The 23,683-nt window shown below is 44.3% G+C and overlaps 1 protein-coding gene across 2 annotated transcripts in view; it reads right to left on the bottom strand.

The window, feature by feature from the left end:
• The window catches only part of Asator (tau-tubulin kinase asator), a 476,910-nt gene that overhangs the window by 359,943 nt on the left and 93,284 nt on the right, over window positions 1–23,683 (bottom strand). Inside the window, exon 2 of one of the 2 annotated variants that reach the window (XM_065425394.2) lies at window positions 14,420–14,672. The exons of the other annotated variant lie outside the window; for it this stretch is intronic. The gene's annotated coding sequence lies outside the window, so the exon portion shown is untranslated. The remainder of the gene's footprint in view (window positions 1–14,419; window positions 14,673–23,683) is intronic. 2 annotated transcript variants of the gene reach the window in all.

Raw genomic sequence — 23,683 nt, 5'->3', positions numbered from 1 at the left:
CACTGAGCAACCACGGCGGGTAAAAGACCTTAGAAACATGACCGTTATGTAGTTCCTCCTTCAGCCACAAGGTATGGCGCGGCCAGACGCTGTGCTGATGTGCCTGACATATTTAACAAATTACCAGAAGAAATTTTTAATGCAACATAAAAAAGAACGCTCAAACACTTCTTAAACCGGCTACAGTAAAATTAACCTCTTGTACATTATTTTTGCATCGCACTATTTACCTCTCCAACTTCTGTTATATGTAGATAACCAAATGTTATCTTGTTCTTTTCAATTTCTTGCCATTCGTTTTATTTTTTTTGTCATGTGTCATCAATTTATGTATATTTTTTTGCCGTGTCTATCATATTCATTGGCACGGTCCTACAAGCCAACTAAGACTTAGACCGGCCTGCTTGTGTTGTTTTGTATATTGCGTGACAAGAAACATTATTATTATTATTATTATTATTATTATTATTATTATTATTATTAACGACGTTTCGGCAATTATACAAAACATTTCAATATGGTTATACGCTAATAACTCTCTAAAGGTTACCGCTTCAAAAACCCAACTCGTTTGCTTCAGATCCCCTTTAAATCTACCCGTAATAAATGTACTAATTTTCCTGCGCAGTCGGAACTGTCATTCCTGTCCATGCGTACCGGTTGAATACGTGAACTCTTTAAAATACCTGGGAGTATTCTTCGACAGCATACCAGCCAGGCATACTGAATTATCACGCATTTGCGATTAACTTAGGAGCGCTGCATGGTTACTCTATAACACTAAATCTATCGTTCAGCTTTGAGTAAAAACAAAAAAAAAACATGCGCATGCCTTGGTCTACAGCACTCTTCGATATGGGATTACTGTTTTTGCTTCCTGCCCCACCCGATGGCAAAATCGTGTTTACTCTTTGTTAAAAAAAACATACTAAAAACAGCCTACAACACTCCGTCAATCACAAACGGCAAAATCTTCTCAGCGGTTGGCCTTCCATGCTTCTGGACTCCGTTTACACAAACTGTGGTGCTAAGGCATTTTTGGCTCAGTGATCTTAAAGTATGTTAGAAGCCCCCGAAGCCTTCGTAATAGTGTTCCTTTTGAAGTTCCGCGATCCTCAACAAGATATGGTGAAGCTAGGCGTTCTGTTTATGTGCCGAGAATTCTGAACGATTTGCCAAATGAGGCATTCTCCATTACATCAAAAAAGGCACTGAAAAACGTGACTTGTTCACTGTAACATCGCTGCTTCATCATCATCGTCAGCTTGGTTACGCCCACTGCAGGGCAAAGGCCTCTCCCATACTTCTCCAACTACCCCGGCCATGTACTAATTGTCGCCATGTTGTCCCTGCAAACTTCTTAATTTCATCCGCCCACCTAACTTCTTGCCGCCCCCTGCTACGTTTCCATTTCCTTGGAATCCAGTCCGTAACCCTTAATGATCGTTGGTTACCTTCCCTCCTCATTACATGTCCTGCCCATGCCCATGCATGTCCATGCCCATGCCCGTGCCCATGTCCTGCCCATGCATTTCTTTTTCTTTATTTCAACTAAGATGTCATTAACTCGCGTTTGTTCCCTCACCCAATCTGCTCTTTTCTTATCCCTTAAGTTACACCTATCATTCTTCTTTCCATAGCTCGTTTGCGTCGTCCTCAATTTAAGTAGAACCCTTTCCTAAGACTCCAAGTTTCTGCGCCGTAGGTGAGTACTGGTAAGACACAGCTGTTATACACTTCTCTCTTGAGGGATAATGGCAACCTGCTGTTCATGATCTGAGAATGCGTGCCAAACGCAGCCCAGCCCACTCTTATTCTTCTGATTATTTCCATCTCATGATCCACATCCGCCTCACTACCTGTCCTAAGTAGATGTATTCCCTTACCACTTCTAGTGCCTCGCTACTTATTGTAGATCGCTGTTTTCTTCCGAGACTGTTAAACATAATTTTAGTTTTCTACAGAATAAATTTTAGACCCACCCTTCGGTTTTGCCTCTCCAGTTCAGTGAGCATGCATTGCAGTTGGTCCCCTGAGTTACTAAGCAAGGCAATATCATCAGCGAGTCGCAAGTTACTAAGGTATTCCCCATTAACTCTTATCCCCAATTCTTCCCAATCCAGGTCTCCGAATACCTCCTGAAAACACGCTGTGAATTTCAATGGAGATGTTGTATCTCCATGCCTGATGGATAATAATAATAATATCTGCGGTAGTGTTATTATTATTATTATTATTATTATTATTATTATTATTATTATTATTATTATTATTATTATCATCATCATCATCATCCGCCCTACTTCTTTTTACGTCAGTTCATTTCTTTAAGAACGAGGAATGCATCTACATAAAGGGCGCACTAAAGCGCTCATTCACGCGTGCCACTTTTTGAAAGCTTGTGACGATAGTTGCAAACAACTCGTGTGTGACAAAAATAGTGGAGATGAATAACCGCGGCAGCGACCTCTGGAGCCAATCTTTCGACAATGGGAACAGTCTCGTCATCGAAACCCCAGGGGCATTCCTCGCTCGACCGCTGTTCTTCCTTTCAAGGCTCTATCGTGCTCTGAACATGGGTATCATTTGAAAAATGGTAATATTATTGCATGTGTCATAAAACACATTGAATGCCGAAGATGTGGACACAGAGGTCATTGGGCCACGCACGCACGCACGCACACACACACACAAAAAAAAACGAATCATGCTTTAAAATTTTAGTAACAGAGCATGGACAGGCGAGTGGACAGAAGAGAGATAAGGGCGCTTTAAATTTAAATTCATACTTTAGAGCACGTTTCACCAACAAGCCGAATGCTGCACCCTACTTAAAAAGGAAGTCAAGAAAAACAAATGCAAATCATAGTGCGTACAAAAAAAGGAAAGCATTAAAGGGACCTGTTAGTTCTTCGCAGGATTTGTCAGGGATAAAATAATACAAGCGGTTGAGGCGGGCAGCTGATTCTACTGAGGGCAAACTTTTTGTAGGTAAAAAAAAGAATGAGAACGTGTTACGGTGTTTCCTAGGAGGAATATGAACTTCGCAGTGGTGATCCAGATAAGATGATATGAAAGGAGCACGCTGTATCCAGCTCTATGTACGTGCGCGATTATGATAATAGATCTTTTGGAAAAGGCAGAGGCTTTTTCTTCACGGGGAGGCCAGGAGGCCCTCCCCCTCAATTATAGGCAGGAGGGCAGCAGAAGTGGACAACACGAACGCCGACTATCAACTGCAGGGAGCAATGAGGCGAAAGAAAGAAAGAAGGCACAAAGCTCATCTGCGGAAGCTCTGCAATGGTATCGTCACGTGTCAGTCGCGCACATGTGCTGGTCTACGTGGGAGATAGCTGTTAAGGCACTTAATCTCTTCTTTATGTAAAGTAATCGAAGGCTGACTCACGCACTCAATTCCGGCATTATAGATATGCTATGCCTACAAAAGAAAGTAAGCACCTTGTCCTGTCTTTTGTTCCTTCTTTGTGTGCCGTTACCGTCGGCGCTTCATTTTTTTTAAAGCTATGCACCAACTAGCCCCACAACGTGTTTTTCTCTTCCTAAGACGCGTATCTTCAATCTTGTGCCTGTACACTATCACGCATTCATCTAACTCTGGCGTGCAATTACAATCTTGGCAATGTAGGAAACCATTAGAAGGCGATCCACCGGTCAACGACCTTTTATGTTACATTAGCCTCTAATTTATACACCGCCGCGTTTGCCCTACGTAGAACTGGCCACAGCCAAAGGGAACTTTATAAACCGCACCCATACGACAGTCGTTAAAAATGTTGTTCTTATTGTGCTTCACTGGACAAATATCCGTTCTTTCTTGCCTTTTACCTACTCCTTTTTCCTCTGCACGACAACGCATATCTTACCTAGCTCATTGGTAGCATTGAAAGCAACATTAACATCATATCTACTTGCAACTTTTTCAAGCCTGTGCGACACTGAATGAACGTACGGAATAGCCACTACTCTTTTTTTGTTATTACTGCTTTCAGTAATCACGTCCGTCCCCCTCGAAACCGACTTCTTTAGGTGCTCAGCTACAGTGGCCACTGCTAAACTAGGCTAACCTGCTTCTAATAGGCGCCGGACCTGTGCATTAAAACTGGCGCTCATTTTGTGCATGCAGGATCTGGTGAGAGAAGGCTTAAGGCACGACATGGCAATTCCGTTTTTTACTACTTTGGGATGCTTGGATTGAGAGTTCAACAACGGCTTCGAAAATCTTGGGGAGTACTGCCAACAAACGTGATTCTGTTGGAACACCAAGGAAATGTCCAGAAACTGAATTATGCGTCGCTGAGAAAATTCCTTGGTAAACTTTCATCCTCCTCCATAAATGTTAAATTGCTTACTTACTGAGGCAGCCGCGGAATCGAAGTCTTCCCTATTGCAGAAAATCAGGTAATCAGCAACGTAACGAAATGTCTTGATAACGCAATCACCTAAGGCTTTCTCTAAGCTGCTGTCAACCTTACTCAGGTAAGTATCACTAAGAATAGGGGCAACTTTTGAGCCAATACATGCAGAGAAATGCCTGATTTCTGCAGAAACACGCCATCTCTCCACCCAGTCAGTGTCAACTTTAAGTACATTAAAATAATCGCTAGAAAAGCTGCCGCGGAAACACCGATTCTGTCAATAAAAGCCGACTCTTTCACTTGTTTTTTAATGTACTCATTTACGGAATTTAGCAGCCCGTCCTGCGGAAAGGAGTTATAGAGGTCTTCAATATCCATAATAAAAGCTCTACAATCACCAGGATTTTCCTCTCTCAAATACTGAACTAGTGCCTCAGAATTACGCAAGCAAAAGGGGTCTGAAAAAAATAGTGAAGCGAGGCAGTTCTGTAGGTAACCAGCGACACAGACCTGCCACGTCCCTTTCTCTGAGATGATAGCACGAAAAGGAATTTCTTGCTTATGGGTCTTCGCCGTTAAATACAGTTGTAAGGTGAGGGATTTTGGTTTCTTGACATTAGAGGCAACCCTATCAAGATTATTTCTTGACAGGAGGTAAACCACACGGTGCTTAACTACCAAGGGCCTGAGTTTAGTGGCTATAAATTCTTTTCTATGGCTGAAATCGCTTTTTCTGAAAACATGTCATCTGGCATCATTACAATATAACCTTCCTTATCAGATATTACTGGTCTAAGTTTATCCCAGGTAGCACACAAAGTCTTGAAAACGTCGTATTAAGGAATTCAACGTCTGAAACGGATTTTTGACCAAAATCGACGCATCAAAGACGTTCCAAACAAGACAGCTTAAAAACGAGGGGTGAATACGTTTCGAAAACGACTCAAGGCGCCACCGCCACGCCACGGCGCGTCAGCCTCTTTAGCGGCTTCTCCAATCGCGCGATCCAATCTTGCGCAAGGTGGTGATACCGTCGTCAAATCATGTGACCAAGGTGGCCACGTGATTCGTGATGCCGGGCAGCCGGGCGAGCCGGGCATAGTCGCGTCCTCATGGCGTCGTCGCGTCACCGCACTCGTATTGCGCTGTGGTGTGTTTTCGGCTGTTCTGAATGTGCTGCCGCTGCCCTTTGCTATGTAAGTGTTGCAGTGTTTTGCTGTCAAGAAAACGATATTCTGTGATCAGTTTGGGTTGTGCGATATGTTTGAGCCGGGCATAATAGCGTTATCGCACTTGCATTGCGCTGTGGTATGGTAGCGGCTGTTCTGGATGTGCTGCCACTGCCCTTTGTCATGTAAGTGTTGCAGGGTTTTGCCGTCAAGAAAACGACGTTCTGTTATTAGTTTGGGTTGTGCGATCTGTTTGTGTAGTTTAATTTGGAAATGAGTGGTGTTTTCAATTGGAGAGCGCGGAGTGGAGGGCACCAATCAGCTCTTCAAGTTCATTGTCATGTTATGTGAGGCGCCTTTTCACTGACGCTGTAATTGAGGCGTTAAGGGCAGTATAAGGACGAAAGTTAGAGGGACGAAATCGTGCCTGTGTGTCCCTAGCGTCGGGATCAGCCGCTACGCGTGATCCTAACCAGAAAGCATTTTGCAGAATGCGAAGAAAGCCGGCAAAATTTCTGTCTGTGCGCACCTTGCCGATCTCCGCAATAGAGCCGTCATCGTGGTATTTTAGTCTCCCGTTTAGCAAGAGTGTTACAGACAAGGGAACTGGTTCAAACAGGCTTTTTTTTAATTATTCAGTACTAGTGCGGTATCCCAAAAGGTGAGGTCAAGTCCTCGCCCTATTTTCTTCCCTCGCGCTACAGCGCACTGACAGAATTTTGCGTGCACCATACCGTGTTTTTACCGTTTGCGCTTCAGGTTCTCGATTGTGTTTTCGCCCCCTTTACCCATGTGATGGGTGTTTCATGGTATTACCGTGTACCACATGTGTCCATATATTGTGCCCAATATATGAAACGGCCAAATTCAATTTTATTTGACGCCTCCAATGGTAGTAATGTATTGAGTCCCTTGTAGCGTTGTGCTTGTTATCAATTTTACTACTTGGCGAATGGATACAGCATGTACGCTGCATAACTCGCAAGTGGATACTGCATACGTGAGTCGAGCATACCCTTGGTATAAAATAACTTGTGTGCTGTAGGTAGTACGATTGTTTGCAGTTTGGGACATGTGTCTGAATGTACCCTGTGCGCCCTTCGCGCTTTACGGCGCCCTGCCGAGTTCGTGCGGGTGCCATGTGTGCGCATGGAGTTCGCGAAGCGCTGTCGCAGTTTTATATATATATATATATATATATATATATATATATATATATATATATATATATATATATATATATATATATATATATATATATATATATACACACACATGTGGTCTGTTCGCGCGCTTCGCACAACAGGGCATGTCGCAGTTCTTTGTCCTTGTGCAACACATTTTCCTAGCGTGCGTCTGTGCATTATTCGAGACCGGTTTCACACAGGGCTCTTTTAGCCGCTATCCAGTCCGTTACAGATCGCATTTCTCGGTCTTGATTGGCTCCTCTGCGCAAGCTACGAGAGTGAGCCAGTCGCATCGATAATTTCGATCCAGATCGGGCTTGATGGCGATCGAGAGTGGTCGTGTGACACCGGTTTTACGCATGGCTCCCACATAGGGAACACTTTAAGTTCAATGCTACTGAGTGAAGAGCCAGTGCATATATATGCCAGTGGTGGTATGCGGGCAAGTCTTTCTGGTGAAGCCAATACTTGTGCATTCAAAACATTTCAATTACCAGCGTAGTACATAGTGCGTAGCGCACAAAATGGAGCACCAGTGCAGATATCTGAGCATACCTGTCAAGGGCAGCAAGTGTGTCTACATTGAAACCACTACCAGCGTGTGCGGCCGTTCTATTTTCAGCAGCGGGACTGCACAATAATCAGTAGGGTGCTTTCAAGCTGTTTATCTATGAAGGTCTGCCTGGACTGTGTGCCGAATATTTTTGGACGTGAAAGTGGGGGTGAATTGGTAAACATCAATGGAACTGTGCCTGGACTTTGTGGCAAATGTTTTTGGATGTGAAAGTGCGAGTGAACTGGCAAAGAATTTGCTCTGGGCTACATGTGTTAAACGTTTTTCTCATTCAGAGTGCTTTTTTTTTTACTTTAGGAGACTGGAGATGTGCGCAAAGTGTGACATGTGAGTGTGCTAATTAATGTATTTGCTGGTTCGCAAATAATCCGTTGCAACTTTGTTTTTGCCAGAGAGGTACAACTTTGCCTCTTGTAAAGGGCTTTTTAGATAAAACACTTACTATTTATTCTGACCATTGCTTCCTTTGTTACACAAATGCAGCTTCCAGTGCATTCCAGTTTATTTGCATGTTTATGTAAGTTTCTAATATGAGGCTTCTATATTCATTTCTCACGTTCTGGAGTGGCAAGATGCAGCATTACTGTCTCATCGTTCGCTGTACTACAGTAGTGTTCACTTGTTACACTGAATCCCCCGTTTAAGTATTCTGTACTAATTTCACTTTATTGATTTTTTGTTGTACGGTTATTTTTTCTCGCCATTACCTTCTTTGATATATCCTAAAGGCAATATTTCCAATTTCGCATTGTTCCCATTTTTTTTTATTTCTGTCACAGGATTTTTTTATGATGGTTTGCGGCGGTATTTCTTTTTGTGCTTTTTCCAAGCTTCTAGCTGATTGGTAACATTGCTTGGAGGCAGTTACCATCCCATTCATACTCTTGCATATTTTAGTCTACTTCTTCCGTTCGCTCCGATGTCACTTCTGCATAACTCTAGTCCATCTAATAGCACGTGCACTTTACTATGATAAATTAGACACTTTAGTACACTCCAGGTTTTTCTGTTCATTCTTGTATGTGTACTTGGAATTTTGTTTATGTGCTAGTGAATGTTCAGTTTCGAGTTCATTATGAATCCTTTCTGCGACTTTTGTCATTGTCGATGTACTTTTACTTCTATTTGCATTTCTCACAAAGTTTGCTCGAACCTTGCATAAGGATTACATTTTAATAAAGTGTTTTTGCTTTGTCACAATGTTCTCATTTCATGCACTCTTGGCATGAAGGGCTTGGTCTGGCCACCTGCCAAGACATGGCCATTTGTTCTTTGCAGGATGTCATTCCCATTGTGGTTGTAAGCATCGTAGCATAGTGAAGGCGGTATTAAGGATTTATTATTCCTAACAGGCTCATTTTCGTGCGACTTGGTAGAGGATGCGCCAGCCATGCGGGGAACAGAGCTTGGCACTGCGCCATGGCCCTAACAGTCAACACCCACGCTTCTACTCATCTGGGGCGCGATTGGAGGTCGTTGTTCGAAACGCCCGGTCAGTTTCACCTCACACGACTGGCCTAGGCCGTGCCAACGGGTGCGGCTGACGACGTCTGCGCAGCATAGGCCAGTCGCGTGAGGCGAAACTAAACGCGTGTTTTGAACAACGATGTCTGATCGCGCCCGTCACCCGCGAAAATTAGCTTCAGATGATCGTAAACCTTTCAAGACCGCTTCTAGACCAGCTTTTTGATAACGTCCTAAAAACGTTTAGAAATTGGTTACGAATAGCTTTGGCAAAGGGATTACTTGTGTCTTTCCCAATCCTATTTCTAGACCGGCTTTTCGAATACGTCTTGCAGACCTGTTCCAGATCGTCTCAAGAAAGTAATTAAGCCGAACATTAGCAGACATATACGACGTTATCCCGCCGAAGTTCTCTCATTCGTGTCTTCTTTAACCCATTTTTATCGTCTTGGATAAACGCTACGAAAACGTTACGTATCTCTTTCGTGCTACCTGGGATGCTCCACAAGGTAATTAAATAACGGTCGGACTGGGTCAGACGTCTTAAAATGAGAATTTGATTGTTCATTGCTTGCAATGCGATCTGAAATTAATGAACATACGCGTCTTATGGTAGAGGCGTGGCATATCTATACTGGTGGAAGTGAGTGTGTGAGTCAGCCTTCGATTACTTTACATAAAGAAGAGATTAAGTGCCTTAACAGCTATCTCCCACGTAGACCGGCACATTTACTCGACTGACACGTGGTGATACCACTCCAGAGTTTGCGCAGATGAGTTTTCTGTCTTCTTTCTTTCGCCTCATTGCTCCCTTCAGTTGATAGTCGGCGTTCGTGTAGTCCACTTCTCGTCTCATGTGCCCTGTCTGCACGCCTCACCTTTTTTGCATAATGAATCCTTACCAACTAGCTCAGCTTTCTTTCGTTCTAAGCGCAGGAGGTAGCGCAGCCTATGATGTTATGTAGTTAATTGTTGACTATGCTGCAGCTTATTACGCCTGTGTAAATAATTTTACCCACCTCTGCGATTAGATCTCGCTTCTCGTATCGTCGAGACCTTCGTTTAGACGCCTTTTCGACTAGCTACCACGCGCTGGAGGCGTCAAAAAGGCCATTGTTCGACCAGATAGATGGCAAGATCCCACTTACGCTAAAGGCGCGTCAAATCACCAAAGACCTGGTCTGCAAAAGACGCGCTTTGTGTTTAGATTGCATCAGAGCTGTTTTGGTCAGCGTATTTTTTCGTCTTATTGAATGTGACGACTTGATACGCAAAATTCAGTTTACCCCGTGTTTGTTAGCTATCCAGATATTCTCGTAGTAAGAGCATTGCTGTAGTGCACTGCATCCTGCATGGCTGCTTCTGTGGTGTTCTCATTTAACCCGTGTCTACGGCGTTCAGCCCAGCATTACAAAGGCGTATTTTGAGTACGCTGGCCATCAAACCATGTGCATTGTATGAGGTGGCACCCACTCGCCTTTATAGGGAGTTGATATAGCAGAGAATGACAAGGAAGGGATAGAAACCTCGCGGAAGGTTTTCGGGATGATGGAAAGATAGCATGAAATGGTAAGTATTCTGCCGCACTCTTTTAAACACTTAGCGAAACAGTACTAGAAAATGATTCCCCAAATTTACATGAAAGTTCTCCAGCTGATAGCATACTGTATTATATTGTATTACATACAGTCTTAACCTAAAATCACAGCACAGTAGTTAATCAACACTGGCAAAAATATTAAATTCTGAAGCTCTCTATGCGCCAAGTGTTAGTTATATTTATGCTACTAAGTTCCCTTTGAAGAGTTATAACTTGCGTATAACTGCCAATTTAAATGTCTGCCTTGTCATTGGTTCTGTCTGAGTTGTCATTGTCTGTCTGTGTTTCAGCATGAGTGATTATTAACTTTGTGACATCTTATGCAGCTTTGTGACATATTTATGCTACTAAGTTCCCTTTGAAGAGTTATAACTTGCATATAACTGCCAATTTAAATGTCTGCCTTGTCATTGGTTCTGTCTGAGTTGTCATTGTCTGTCTGTGTTTCAGCATGTTTTTGTGTGTAGTCTGAGGTCCACATTAAAATGTGGACCTCAGACTACTACTTGATAAGTAATTGCAGACACTAAGAAAGTGTACCAAAAGAAAAAAACAATAAAAAACAGCCTGCAGAAACTTGGGCATGAGGAGATTCCCAGTCAGTGGGCAAATTTCGAGATAAAATTTACCCTACCGGGTGTCGTTAAAGGGGTCTTATGAATGTACAGGTAAGCAACTTATTCCACCTTCATTAGCCACAAATACATAGCGCCTGAAGTCGGTCGTCTTCAACACTTGGCGGAAAAGCCCTTTCACATTCTCTTCTACGATGCGCTTAAAGCGCTGGTTGCGTTCCGTCAGACACCCTTGGCAACAACACAAACCAATTTAGCGGACGCTTCAATCCAAAGAAGGAAGGCTACGCAAAACATTCACTGCATTGAAGAGACAGCAGTCCGCTCTGCTAAACTGGAAATATTATGCCAAAGGATAATGGTAAATATTCGATGCGTAAAGATGTCACAAAGTTAATAATCACTCATGCTGAAATTGTGTATTCCCATACAATCAATATTAGGTTGTTCAGTTCGCTCTGCTCAACTGAAAATATTATGCCAAAGGATAATGTTAAATATTCGATGCGTAAAGATGTCATAAGGTAATTAATCACTCATGCTGAAATTGTGTAATCCCATACAATCAATATTATGTTGTTTAGTCATCAAGCGAAAGAGGCAGTAAACGAAACGCGCGTTTTAATTCTTGCACAGTCGAATGGAATGCTGGCAATATTTACGTTTATTTTGTTTCTCATTTGTAGGGAATGAGCCTGAAATTACGCCGGCTCTTCAGTCGGAAAATGAGTCGCAGCTCGCACAACGCTCTGTACGCGTATTAGCAAAGTTGCCCGTATAAACAACGATACTTTCGTACGAGGTGTTTCACGGGACATCTCAAGCTGGTTCATACAAATGTTCTTGCCATGAGTTTGAACTGGCAAATGATGCTGATCTAAATAGTACGGAGGATTTCTCTAACGAAAGGACAAAGAAGAGCGAAAATTCAGCTACCTTGAGTTTTTATATCGCGAGTGTTAACAAAGGAAAAAGAAAGGCCGTCTTTCCATATTACCCAGGGAAGAAATGTATGTTGACTTTGTCGATATGTTGTTAGCATGGCAGCATGCCTTCGGCTTCTGACGCTGAGTGAAGGTTACGCGACAAACGCACCATCCCGCAACGTGTGCAAAGGCACAGAGTATGGTATCACTGCGCAGCGCTGTTACTTATGAGCGCATACAGCAAGCACTCCAAACTCATGAATGGCAGCTTATAATGGTGTGGTTCAAAAGCAAATTGCTAAGTTGTGGTGCTTAAACTATGAAGATAGCAACTTGAGAGGTCCGTGCAGCAAGCGATGGGAGTGACGTCAGTAGAAGGGACAGAAAGTGAGAGAGGCGAAGTGAAGAAATGCCTCAACCTGCACCAAGTAGAAGGGACAATGAAAGCGCTTCTCATACCTAAAACGAACAAATGCCGCACTAAAGGTCACGTGATATGTTAAGCCGCTGGTCGAACACTTCTTCGCCGACAAAGCTTTCTATGAAAGAGCTATCTCTCTCTCACGCCGGTGGTCCACTAGAGTAACGCGGTGGGCGTGCCAAGGGAAGGGGAAACTCTGTCGACGAGGTATGAAGATAAAAAGCTGACACGATGCAGGTGTAACTGGAGACGGCCGGCAAAGGGCAGATGTTATCGGTAGTGCAAGCAGATAGGCTACTGCTGCTGATGATCAGAACATCGTAAGCGCCTTCGCAACATGCAACGCACCTGCTGCGCTTTCTGCAGGGTTATTTTTGCTATTGCCACAAAGGAAAGACATTGCACGAGATAACTGAAGCCATCTTTATCAGAAGGACAAATCGGGATGCAATTGCAGCGTTACTTGGTTTATAGCCACGGTAAATTCCTTTCGTGATGATGATAATTTATGGATGTTGAAAAAAAAATCATGGGGTTTTACGTGCCAAAACCACATGCTGATTATGAGGCACGCCGTAGTGGAGGACTCCAGAAATTTCGACCACCTGGGGTTCTTTAACGTGCACCTAAATCTAAGTCACGGGTGTTTTTGCATTTCGCCCCCATCGAAATGCGGCCGCCGTGGCCGGGAAATTTATGGATTTTGTTTGCGCAAAGGTCGCATATGGCCAAAGAGTTCTTCATGTTGAATGAATGAATTAATTAATTAATTAATTAATTAATTAATGACGGTGGCACAGGGCACACCAACATCTTTGAAGAGTATTTCTCGTAGGAAAATGGACAAATAGCGGCTGCCTTACGGGGCTGAATACTCTACGACGGTCAATAGAACAAACTAAAGCGAAACAATGACGAAGCGATGAACACTGCGTTGACGGTGTAACAAGTTGGCTCTCCTGTGGGCAATGAGAGTTGTGCTACGCTCTTGCATACAAGTATAACTGAAAGGATATATTTCTGAGGAGTAATTCCATACGTGAGTTTCGTCTGGAGATTGCGTGCATAAGCTTTCGAAATTAGAAAAATGTTGAAGAGAATGTTGAAACAGCAAAATCGCCGTATGAGTAACTTCTCAGACACCCAGTAGCGCTGAGCCTGCAATAACTGCAAGTTCTTTGGTGCTACTGTGGGTGGTACGCAATCACACGCAAGTTATACAAAATATTTCAATTGTCTGTAAGGTCTGTATTTTCCGCATAATATGAGGTAGAACATATTGTTATGCAAGTTACACAGAAAAAGAATGAGCCACCTAAGAGAACCACTGTGCTTGCAACGAGTAATAAATGCCAGGTACAGAAGCACCCGTTACTTAGCGAGAAAGTTTGCTCCGCGTCAAAGTGAGAGACCAGACGCGAACATACCAGCGTGCTGTGTTCAAATGACGTCAATGACAAAGCCACATAAAGGTATAGGTGCATTGCACACAAAAAAAGTCTCATTAGCACTACTTCCCTTACGTTGCGTGACACATCACATAGCACATAGCCTCAGACCTCTGTCTGACCAAATGTTCTGGGAGAGTAATTAGATGTAACATGGACGTTGGTTTCACAAAGTGCACCTGCACTGTGCCTGCTGGCACAGTGAACGCAGATGACATTTGGCTCCGGAAGTTGCTTTCGCGGTAGCCTTCCTTATCGGGAAACGTTAATCCCCATATCGGCTCGGCAGTGAGCCTCCTGGCAACAGGCGTTGCTCTACAAACGCATTGATGACAGCGATGAAGTACACCTTGTGGCGAACACGGTCGACAACGCGAGAGCCGAGGCTGTTTCAAAGCTGTGCGTGTTTTCCATTAGGGCTACATGGACTGGACCGAACTGCTAACACAAAGGATGGGAAGCTTCCAGTTCGAACACCGCCGCAACGTCTTCTACACGACTCGCCAGTTCGGCGTCGTCCATGCTCTAACGGGGCCGCGACGCGCTCGGGCCCCTGCTGCCGGCCCCACTGCCGAACGCGCCTCCGCCGGGGCAACCCTCGGCCGGGGCGCCCAGCCGCTCTCGACCGCGCGCGAGAAGGCTCGACGCGCGCACACCGAAAACGAGGAAATATGCTCACCTGTGCCGTTTTTCGTTGCGCACGGTGGGATCCCAGTGGGGCAGCCATCTTGAACGCACCGATCCCGAGATACCTCGCGCGCTCACGTCGGGCGCGGGAGGCGGGGGGGAGGGGGGGCGGGCGGTCGCAGCCGCGGATTCTCTCTCCCCTTCACGCACCGGCGCGTCGGAGCGGAAAGGATGGAGCACAGCACTCAGAGAAGCCGCGCTCAATGGTCGGGACGGAATCTGGGCGACCGCTTTTGTAGCGCCATCTGTTGTTGGCAAAAAAAAGCTTCCTTGTTGTTGTCTTGCTCTCGTTGTTGTTCATTTATTGGCTTAAGTTATACTTCTGCACGAAGCGCTAGGTGGCGTTGCAAAATGGTCAAGTTCTAAAGTGCATTTATATTCGTGTGGCCTTGCTCGTAAGTGTTGGTTGCATTTGCCCACTTAGCAGACAAATTACCTCCCAACGAAGGCGCGGCCCCTGGTGGCTGCTGCCGCCGCAGCCGCGACGGCGCGGTGAACTCATTCCGCTTTTTGCTGTTGCCTGCTCCGTGTCGTTCCGCGTGCGTCATGCGGAGTGGCGGGAGGAGTGCTTCGCCGCACAGCTATCGCGCTCCGGGAGAAGTGACATTACCGTTGTGCGACTCGCACGCGTGCTGACCTTCTTTCACGCGTTCAGTTTGACGACGAATGTGCATCGAAGGGTAGCAGGCTTGTATGGACCTATTTGCGGATACAACGGGCGTGTGGTGTGATATTCCTTGAATGGTGGATCATTATGACGCCGTCATTAAATAGCGCTGTTAAACTTAGCCAACTTGACTGCGAAGTGAACGGCGTGATCGCCCAATGCGACTTAAAGGTGCTCCAGGACCTGAAAACATACCTGTCAGCAGTAGAAGAGGTAATGGACGGTAACATAAGAAAAAAAGTTCTCGAAAGTCGCTTCATCATCAAACACTTCGCCACTAGATTTGACCCAACCGAAGCTGTTGCTTGAATAGTAGTAGTAGTAGTAGTAGTAGTAGTAGTAGTTGTAGTAGTAGTAGTAGTAGTAGCAGTAGTAGTAGTAGTAGTAGTAGTAGTAGTAGTGTAGTCACGACTATCAGAATTAGAAGAAAGAATGGGCTGAAATAAATAATCAGAAGAATATGAATGACCTGGGCTGCGTTTGGCAGGCATTCTGAGATGATGAATAGCAGGTTGCCATTATCGCTCAAGAGAAAAGTGTATAACAGCTGTCTCTTACCAGTACTCACGTACGGGGCAGAAACCACCAGGCTTACGAAAAGGGTTCCACTTAAATTGAGGACGACGCAACGAGCTATGAAAAGAAGGATCATGGGTGTAACGTTAAGGGATAAGAAAAAAAGCAGATTGGGTGAGGGAACAAACGCGAGTTAATGACATCTTAGTTGAAATCAAGAAAAAGAAATGGGCATGGGCAAGACATGTAATGAGGAACGAAGATAACGGAAGGTCATTAAGGGTTACGGACTGGATTCCAAGGGAAGGAAAGCATAGCAGGGGGCGGCAGAAAGTTAGGTGGGCGGATGATATTAAGATGTTTGCAAAGACAATATGTCCACAATTAGTACATGACCGGGGTAGTTGGAGAAGTATGGGAGAGGCCTTTGCCCTGCAGTGGGCGTAACCAGGATGATGATGATGATGATGATGATGATGAGTCATGACTACTACTTTAGTAAAGCAGAGACGGCCTCGAGAAGTATGAAGGTTCGGGTAGAGGCATGCACCGCACTCCCCGCATCACTTCAATGAATCTCAATAGCCTTGTCTGATGCAGGAAATTGGCATGTGATGTCACGAACCAATCAGCCATTTTTACCGGCGATTTTCATTTGGAGTGCTGAGCTCGGCTTAGGAAGCTCGGCCACACTGATCAAAGACTGTTCCTTGAGTCATGTTGGCAGTTCTGCAATGTGCTCGCAGTTTCCTTGAAGAGCAAAAATATAGCTTTTCGTTTGCTCCTGTTATTAAAGAAGACGGTTGTGCTACTTGGAGAGTAATCCAGAGTTGATACATTTGTAAGCACGCAATGATTGTTTAGTGGAAAAGAATGCCCCCAGGCACCACAGCACGGAGAAACAGCAGTGAGGCTGACAAAAGTTAGTATAGGATTAATAAGAGCAAAGAAACTAAGAGCAAGGAATGTACTAGAAAGGACACTAGCTCCTTGCCATGTGTGCTCCTTGTTCAGGCCTTGCGTCTTGTTAGGAATAATTACAGAAAATAAGCTTTAGTTCATTCCCTAGATCCCAGTTTATTCACTATGTCATTGGTCTTTGCCCGACATTGCATAATAAGTGAATGAAAATAAACGAATTGCGCCCAGTTGTAGCGGTAGTGTGCATAAGCACGTTTCCAAACCGTTTCAACATTGATTAGGCTACGCACTTGGCCCGTTGTGACACAACTCGGTGCTGCTTAACCGCAGCGTTGTCGATGCGTGGTACGCGAACGCGTAGAACAGGTCGTTGTTTTACGTAACTGTTGATTCTCTTTAAGGGCACCTCTGTAACTACGGGTCTACGGGTCGAAACATGAAGACAGCTCTTCTGCAGCAATATGCAAGCCTTGCGCCGCTACATGCTACCAATCTTAGACGATATGCTAAACCAAGATGCGTTTATGTTCCGCTGATGTTTACTAGCATCCATAACAAAACACCGGCTGCTCGCAGAAAGCGTATGTTATATAATTCTGAATTGTGAATCAATTCTGAATGACGGTGAAAACTGGGAAAACGCATCACGTGAAATATTTAACTGATTGTTTTATTAGGTTCGTCATAGCATCCAGTGGCAGGATGTTGATAAAAGATAAGCTCACCAACGCGTCGAAGAACCGCGTGCCCCTTTACTCATGTGCAATGAGAGTAAAGCTTAAATACATCTGGCGGGAGAAATAACAGGAGTGAGCATGGGCAATTTAGACGGTATGCATTATGCTTATCTTGGAACACGATGTCACAGTGCACAATCAATTCGAGCTTCCTATTGTTTCCAAGGATGACCTACAGGAAGTAAAAGACCCAGTCTATACAGCAGAGGTAGGAAGCACATCATTTTAAGCTTTTGAACAAAGCATTATTTAAGTTATATTGGTAAGGAAATAACTTGGTTTGTATTTCTTTATATTTCTGTTTTTTTTTCGTATGATTCTTCAAAACAGAGGTCTGTCACTTCAATACACACAGAAATTCACCGTCTGAAATTCTATTGCCCGCTTTACAGCGCTTAGTGCACTGTAATAGTTTCTTTTAAGTCATCATCTCTCATATCAATGTAAAATCAGGCAACCCTACCTTACAGGCACATCGAAATTGCCGTATATTATCGTATTCAGAAAATATATATATATATCTAAGGAACAACTTCCTACGATTTGGAGAAAACAGTCTCCTTAAAGCTCTAGTAGACACAACTGATGGCTGTGCAGCCAACGGCCAGTACACTTTCTTTTTACCGTTATTGATTTATTTTTTAGGTTACTTGTTTATTTGTTTGCCTGTTTCATCGTCCGATAAATTAAATACGTTCAGCACAAAACAAATGTTCACGCATAAGCACAGAGCTTACCTGTACCCCTCCTCCCCCCCCCCCAAAAAAAAACGATATTAAAAAATAAATAAAATACGAGTAGGAAAGCTTTGCATTCGCACACACCTTTCAATTGGCAGAGAAAGCCCGGCAGCCGACCAACACGAAAAGAGGCGAAAGAACGAAAGCAAAAGGAAGAGATCTATTGCTTCAATGGCGTTTGCAGAATGACAGTCTTCTATCGTTGCTGCTGTTGTTTTCTTGGAAATAAACAAATATATGAAAGAAGCGCTTAGAACAAGGGTAAACTGAACCTGCTTTGTGCGTATTGAAGTTTCAACAGTGCGCAAGTATAAGCAGTCCGCAAGCAGCGTTTGTTTAGCTGACACCTTTAACCTGCGCCCGTTCTTCGAAGCTAAATATTCTGCTAGTGTGGCATGTCCATTCTTCTGCCATTGTGCATTATTGGCACTGAAATTTTGGTGTCCAAAGTGCGGCATAGAGAATTTTATTCGAGAGGCTGAAAGTCTCAGGGAAGACATCTAGCTTCATCTGGCGGACATTTCTCCAACTATTTGACGCGCAGTTCGAGCTTTGGCGCAACGTGGCAGGCCTAGGCGCTCTTATCTGAATGAGCGCAATGTCCTGAGATCGCGATACTTTTACGGTCAGCTCCATACTACATGTCCCTGTATTTCGCGACACCCATTGCGAGCTATTTTAATAAGCCACGCTATGTAATTTTTACTGCGTAATTAAGACTTTGACATTGTTTAGTTTTGTCAAAAGTATGGTTCGAAATTTCTCGTATAGAAAGAGGAAAGACCACATGTAAAATGTCAGTGATTTCTCTGTCGAGCGCAAACCACGAATTGAACGAGAATTATGGAATGGCATTTTTTGAAAATCAACAATTGTCAAAAACCCGAATGTAGCTCGAAGCAACAACGGAAACGAATACGGATTTCTCAAGAAGCTTCGATGTTGAAGAATGATTCGTTCTGGTCCGAGGGTAAAAACAGGTCCAAACGGCAGGGATTGCAGAAGGAGTCCGAATAATTATATTGCTGAAAGTAATCACTGGAATATGTTGATGGGCTGCTAGGGGGCCCAGCATATCAGCGCGACGTGGAGGAAAGAAAGCCGCCGGTGACTCCGTCCGACCGAGTATTTGTTTCCACGTTGCATCAATATGCACCCTCTGCATCGGGGCACTCAATGCAGCAAATCAGTGCTGCTCAAGCTCGGAACCTGGAGTAAGGTTCTTGGAAAGCAAACGTTGTCGCGCACATGACTTGAATCGTTCTCCGCTTTGCGAACTTCCGGAAAACCACCTTCGCGTAAATGGTAGTACATAAACAGAATTTGAAAGATTATCGTGTTTTGTAAGCATTAGTGGCATTCTTCGTTTTTATACAAGTAAGCAGAAGCCCACGCGGCAGCTTAAAGGAGGCGTGGTATAACCGCTTTCCGACCATATAACAAGGCCTATTCCAAGGTCGCCTATTTTACGCGCGGCTTAGAACTTGATACTCCTGCAGATCACGAGCATGTATTCGCAACTTTAAACGGTTGTCGGTACGCCAGTAGGGTTCGCCTAGCCGGGTTCACGGCTGACTGCACAGGTGCGATTCCGGAACTACGAGGCCAGAACCGTTTAGAAATCTTTCTACATTTAGTTAGCCATCGCGATCAGGAAAACACATCTATCACGGATAAATTAAAGAAGTATTTAGGCACGTAAGATGTACGAAATGGGTTGCAGAAATCTCCGAAACGCGCTGCCGATGTGTGCCTATGCTTCCCTTTTCGTGTGTAGATGCCGAGCATGCATCCGCAACGGCTAAATTGCACGCATTGCGAGTTCGGCGCCAAACGGGATATCAATGGGTTTCCCGCGCGAAGTGTACAGACAATGTGCAACGGATCGCAGGCACAAGCTGTCGCTTAAAGGGGGCGTCGTACAACCGCTTTCCAACCTTATAGCAAGGCCGCTTCCCAGGTCGGCTATTTTACGCGCGGCTCAGAACTATTGTTTCGCGGCCCGTCTAGCCACTGAGAATTTGCCTTCGAGAGAAAGTCTCATTCAACGCACCCTCTTTACATCCGGCGTCTCAGCCCTGCGTGGCGCATCAGCACCAGCTCCGTCTCCTTCGGGAAGATTTCTCCGATGCATGAGACAGGCAGCCGAGACCGTGATCTATTTGGCGTACATCCCTCCAGATGCGACTAGTAAATTCGCGGTAAGCGCTGAAAGTTTTTTTTATTTTCTAATTTTCATTTTTTTCCACATGTTAAAGTGCCGGTCAATTCTGCGGAATATATGCCGTGTTCATGGCGCGTACGTACGGGAGACTCCGAAACCACGATGTTAGTACCTTTGAGAAATGCTATGCCGTGCCTCTTGCCGCCATTATCAAAGCCCGTATACCACGGATAATTCAAGCATGTTTTCAGGCATTCGAGATATACTAAATGGACTTAAACGAACTCTACCGAGAGGCCATGCGCTGGCTTCCTAATGAGATACCCCCGTCACCCTCGCAAAAGAAAAAATCAATTGCAGCGCTAAAGGACGCGGAAAAGTGATGAGAAGGTTTGCAGTAGCACGCAAACAAACAAACAAAAAATAACTGTTATGTCAACAGTTGCAAAGTGTACATACAGATATACATCAAGGAAAAGAAAAGTCGTAGTTCGCGTCCAGTTATTTCTTCTACATTTGCACTTATGTTCCTTTTCGCGGATTTCCGTTTGTACTCCTGTAGGTCACGAGAATATATTCGCAACTGTTAATGTAGGGTTTTACTAGCCGAGTTTACGGCAGTCTGCGCAAGCGTGATTCCGGAACAATGAGGCCAGAACTGTTTAAAAATCGTTCCACATTGAATCTATCGCGGATAAATCAAAGAAGTTTTTAGGCATGTAGGGCCCTCTGGCCTGTACTTGTCGGTCGTAAGGTAGCCTCGCCGCCTACGGGATTATCAAACTGAACTAAGTCGAATGCTCTGTTGACATAGTCGGAAGTTCAAATCCCTTTATGAGGTGTTTTTTTTTTTTGACGAGCGTGAGCTTGAAATTCTTCTCCTCCACTGCACATCTGCAGGCTTGGAGTGACGCCTGTCACCGGCAAAAGATGGGGAGAATGAGTGAGGCTACACTGTTCCAGGCGCAATCAAATTAGGAAGGCCCATTAAGCTTCAACAGAACACTCCCTCACAAGAACACGAATTGGCCTGCCTGGTGCAGTATTCTGCGACTGCCTCCCAAATGAGTCACTCAATCACCCAATGGCCCTCAGTCCCCAGCAGCTGCGGAGCACCTGACCAAGGCGGCGGTCAGACCTGTAACGCAGCAGATTGTGATAAAAAACTATGGGTTCGGACAGGCCGCCAATGGAAACTGACCCTTGCATCGTTTAGCACCCGCACTCTCTAGAGTGACGCTGGCTGAGCAGGACTCTTTGATGAACTATCAGACATTATATGGGATATCATAGGCCTTAGTGAGATTAGAAGAACTGGTGAGGCTTACACATTGCTGAATAACGAACATGTCCTTTGCTATATAGATCTCCTAGATGAGAAGCAATTCCGGGTACGATTCCTAATCCATAAGGACATAGCGGGCGAGATTGCCGAATTCTACGGCATTAATGAGAGGTTAGCTGTAGTCATAACCAAATTTATTAAGAGGTATATAATAAATGTTGTACAGGCCTACCGTCCAACATGCAGTCACGACGGTGAGGAAGTACGTCAGTTTTATGATGATGTTGAGGTAACGGTGAGAAAAGACAAAAGTCAGTATTGTGTAGTAATGGTAGACTTCAATTCAAAAGTGGGGGAGAAGCAGGCTGGTGAATTAGCAATGGGGAACTACGGCGTTGATTCTAGGAACGCTAGAGGAAAGATGCTGGAAGAATTCGCAGAAAGGAATAAGCTTCAAATAATGAACACCTTTTTCTGGAAGCGTAGCAACACAAGTGGACCTGCAAAGGCCCGAATGTGGAAAAAAGAAATGAAATTGACTGCCTGCTTTCCGCTGGTCCCAGCATATTGCAGGATGGAGAAGGTAGGAGGTAGGGTAAAGTGCAGTGATCATAGGTAAGTGAGGACTGGAATTCACCTCAATTTGAAGACAGAAAGAGCAAAATTGGTCAAGAAGAAACAGGTCAACCCAGAGGCAGTAAGGGTAAAAGCAGACAAATTCAGGCTGGTGCTTGCAAACAAATATGAAGCTTCATTAAAGCTTATTTCTGGGCGAGCTAGTGCATGCTTGACTAAAAATTGTAGCAGAGCAAACACATGCATCCATGAAGTAAGAAGGACGAGACACAAGCGCTTGTGTCTGGTCCTTGTTACTTTGTGGGTGCATATGTTAGCACTGCTGTAATTTTTAAGTCAAATATGAAGCCTTAGAACAGAGAGGTGATGATAACGTAGAGCTAATGAATCAAACCGTAACTAGGCTGGCTTCAGAGGCAGCAATTGAAGTAGGAGGCAAGGCACCAAGGCAACTAGTAAGCAAGCTCTGCCAAGTATGAAAGGACGTATTAAAGAAATGGCAAAGAATGAAAGTATCGAACTCAAGAGACGATATAGAATTCGCGGAACTGTCAAAAGTGTTCAACAAGGCGAAAATAAGCGATATCCGAAACTATAACGTGAGAAAGACTGAAGAAGTCGTAAAAGATGGATGTAGCCTTAAATCAGTGAAAAAGAAACTTGACAAAGTGTAAACCAAGACGTAGGCACTGAAAGATAAGAAGGGTAATATTTTCAGATATCTCGAAGATGCAGTGAAAGAAGCGGAAGAATTCTATACTGACCTGTACCCAGAGGACTCAGGATATCTCCATTAGAAACAATAATGAACAGGATACAGAAAATCCTCTTATAACCAGCGATGAGGTCAGAAGGGCCTTCCAAGACATGAAACGAGGAAGAGCGGCAGTAGAATATCATCATCATCAGCAGCAGCATCATCCTCAGCATTATCATTTATTAACCCTTAAGGACCCTTAACAGGGCATTACACAAGGGGGGGGGGGACAGTATTGAAAGAACATATAATGGAGCGAATGCTATTCAACAATGAACCAACTACGTTACAAGTACAGAGCGCACACACACAAAAAAAAGGATACAGTAAAGAGCAGTGGAAAACACAAGACAAAAAAAGGTAAAACACACATCCTTTCATAGAAGGATTGGATGGAGCAAGTAGTTAGGAATAAGCTAACAAACGAAGAGATATTTAGTAATAAGAGATTTACACCCAACCGGACATTGATATACAAGTCAAAGTATACAAAGCATAACGTTAATCAATATCTTCTATTGGACAACGCCTGTAAAGTATGAATGGTGCGAGAAAACAAAAAATGCGTAGTTCAAGTTATTTAACGAAGAGTTTAGTTAAAGACTGCCTGAATTTTTCTGGACTTCTCTCAAGAGCAACTGCTTCGGGAAGGCAATTCCAGTCTTCAATGGCTGCGGGAAGAAACGATTTATAGAATGCAAGAGTCGAACCATGAAGGCGTTGGACGCTGTTGGAGTCGAACAGGCGGCGAGAAGTTAGAGCGGGTGGCAGTAACAGTGTACCATGCAGGTTACAAAAGTTGTGATATAGCTTGTGGAACAGGCTGAGACGTGACATTCTCCGTCTTACTGCTAAAGGGGGTAGTTCAGGAGTGAAGTTTTTGTGGGTTACGC

Source organism: Dermacentor albipictus, chromosome 7 (assembly GCF_038994185.2).
Source record: "Dermacentor albipictus isolate Rhodes 1998 colony chromosome 7, USDA_Dalb.pri_finalv2, whole genome shotgun sequence".
In the NCBI taxonomy this organism is placed as follows: domain Eukaryota; kingdom Metazoa; phylum Arthropoda; class Arachnida; order Ixodida; family Ixodidae; genus Dermacentor; species Dermacentor albipictus.
Note: the sequence above shows the minus strand (reverse complement) of the source record. Positions and strands in the feature narration are given on the sequence as shown.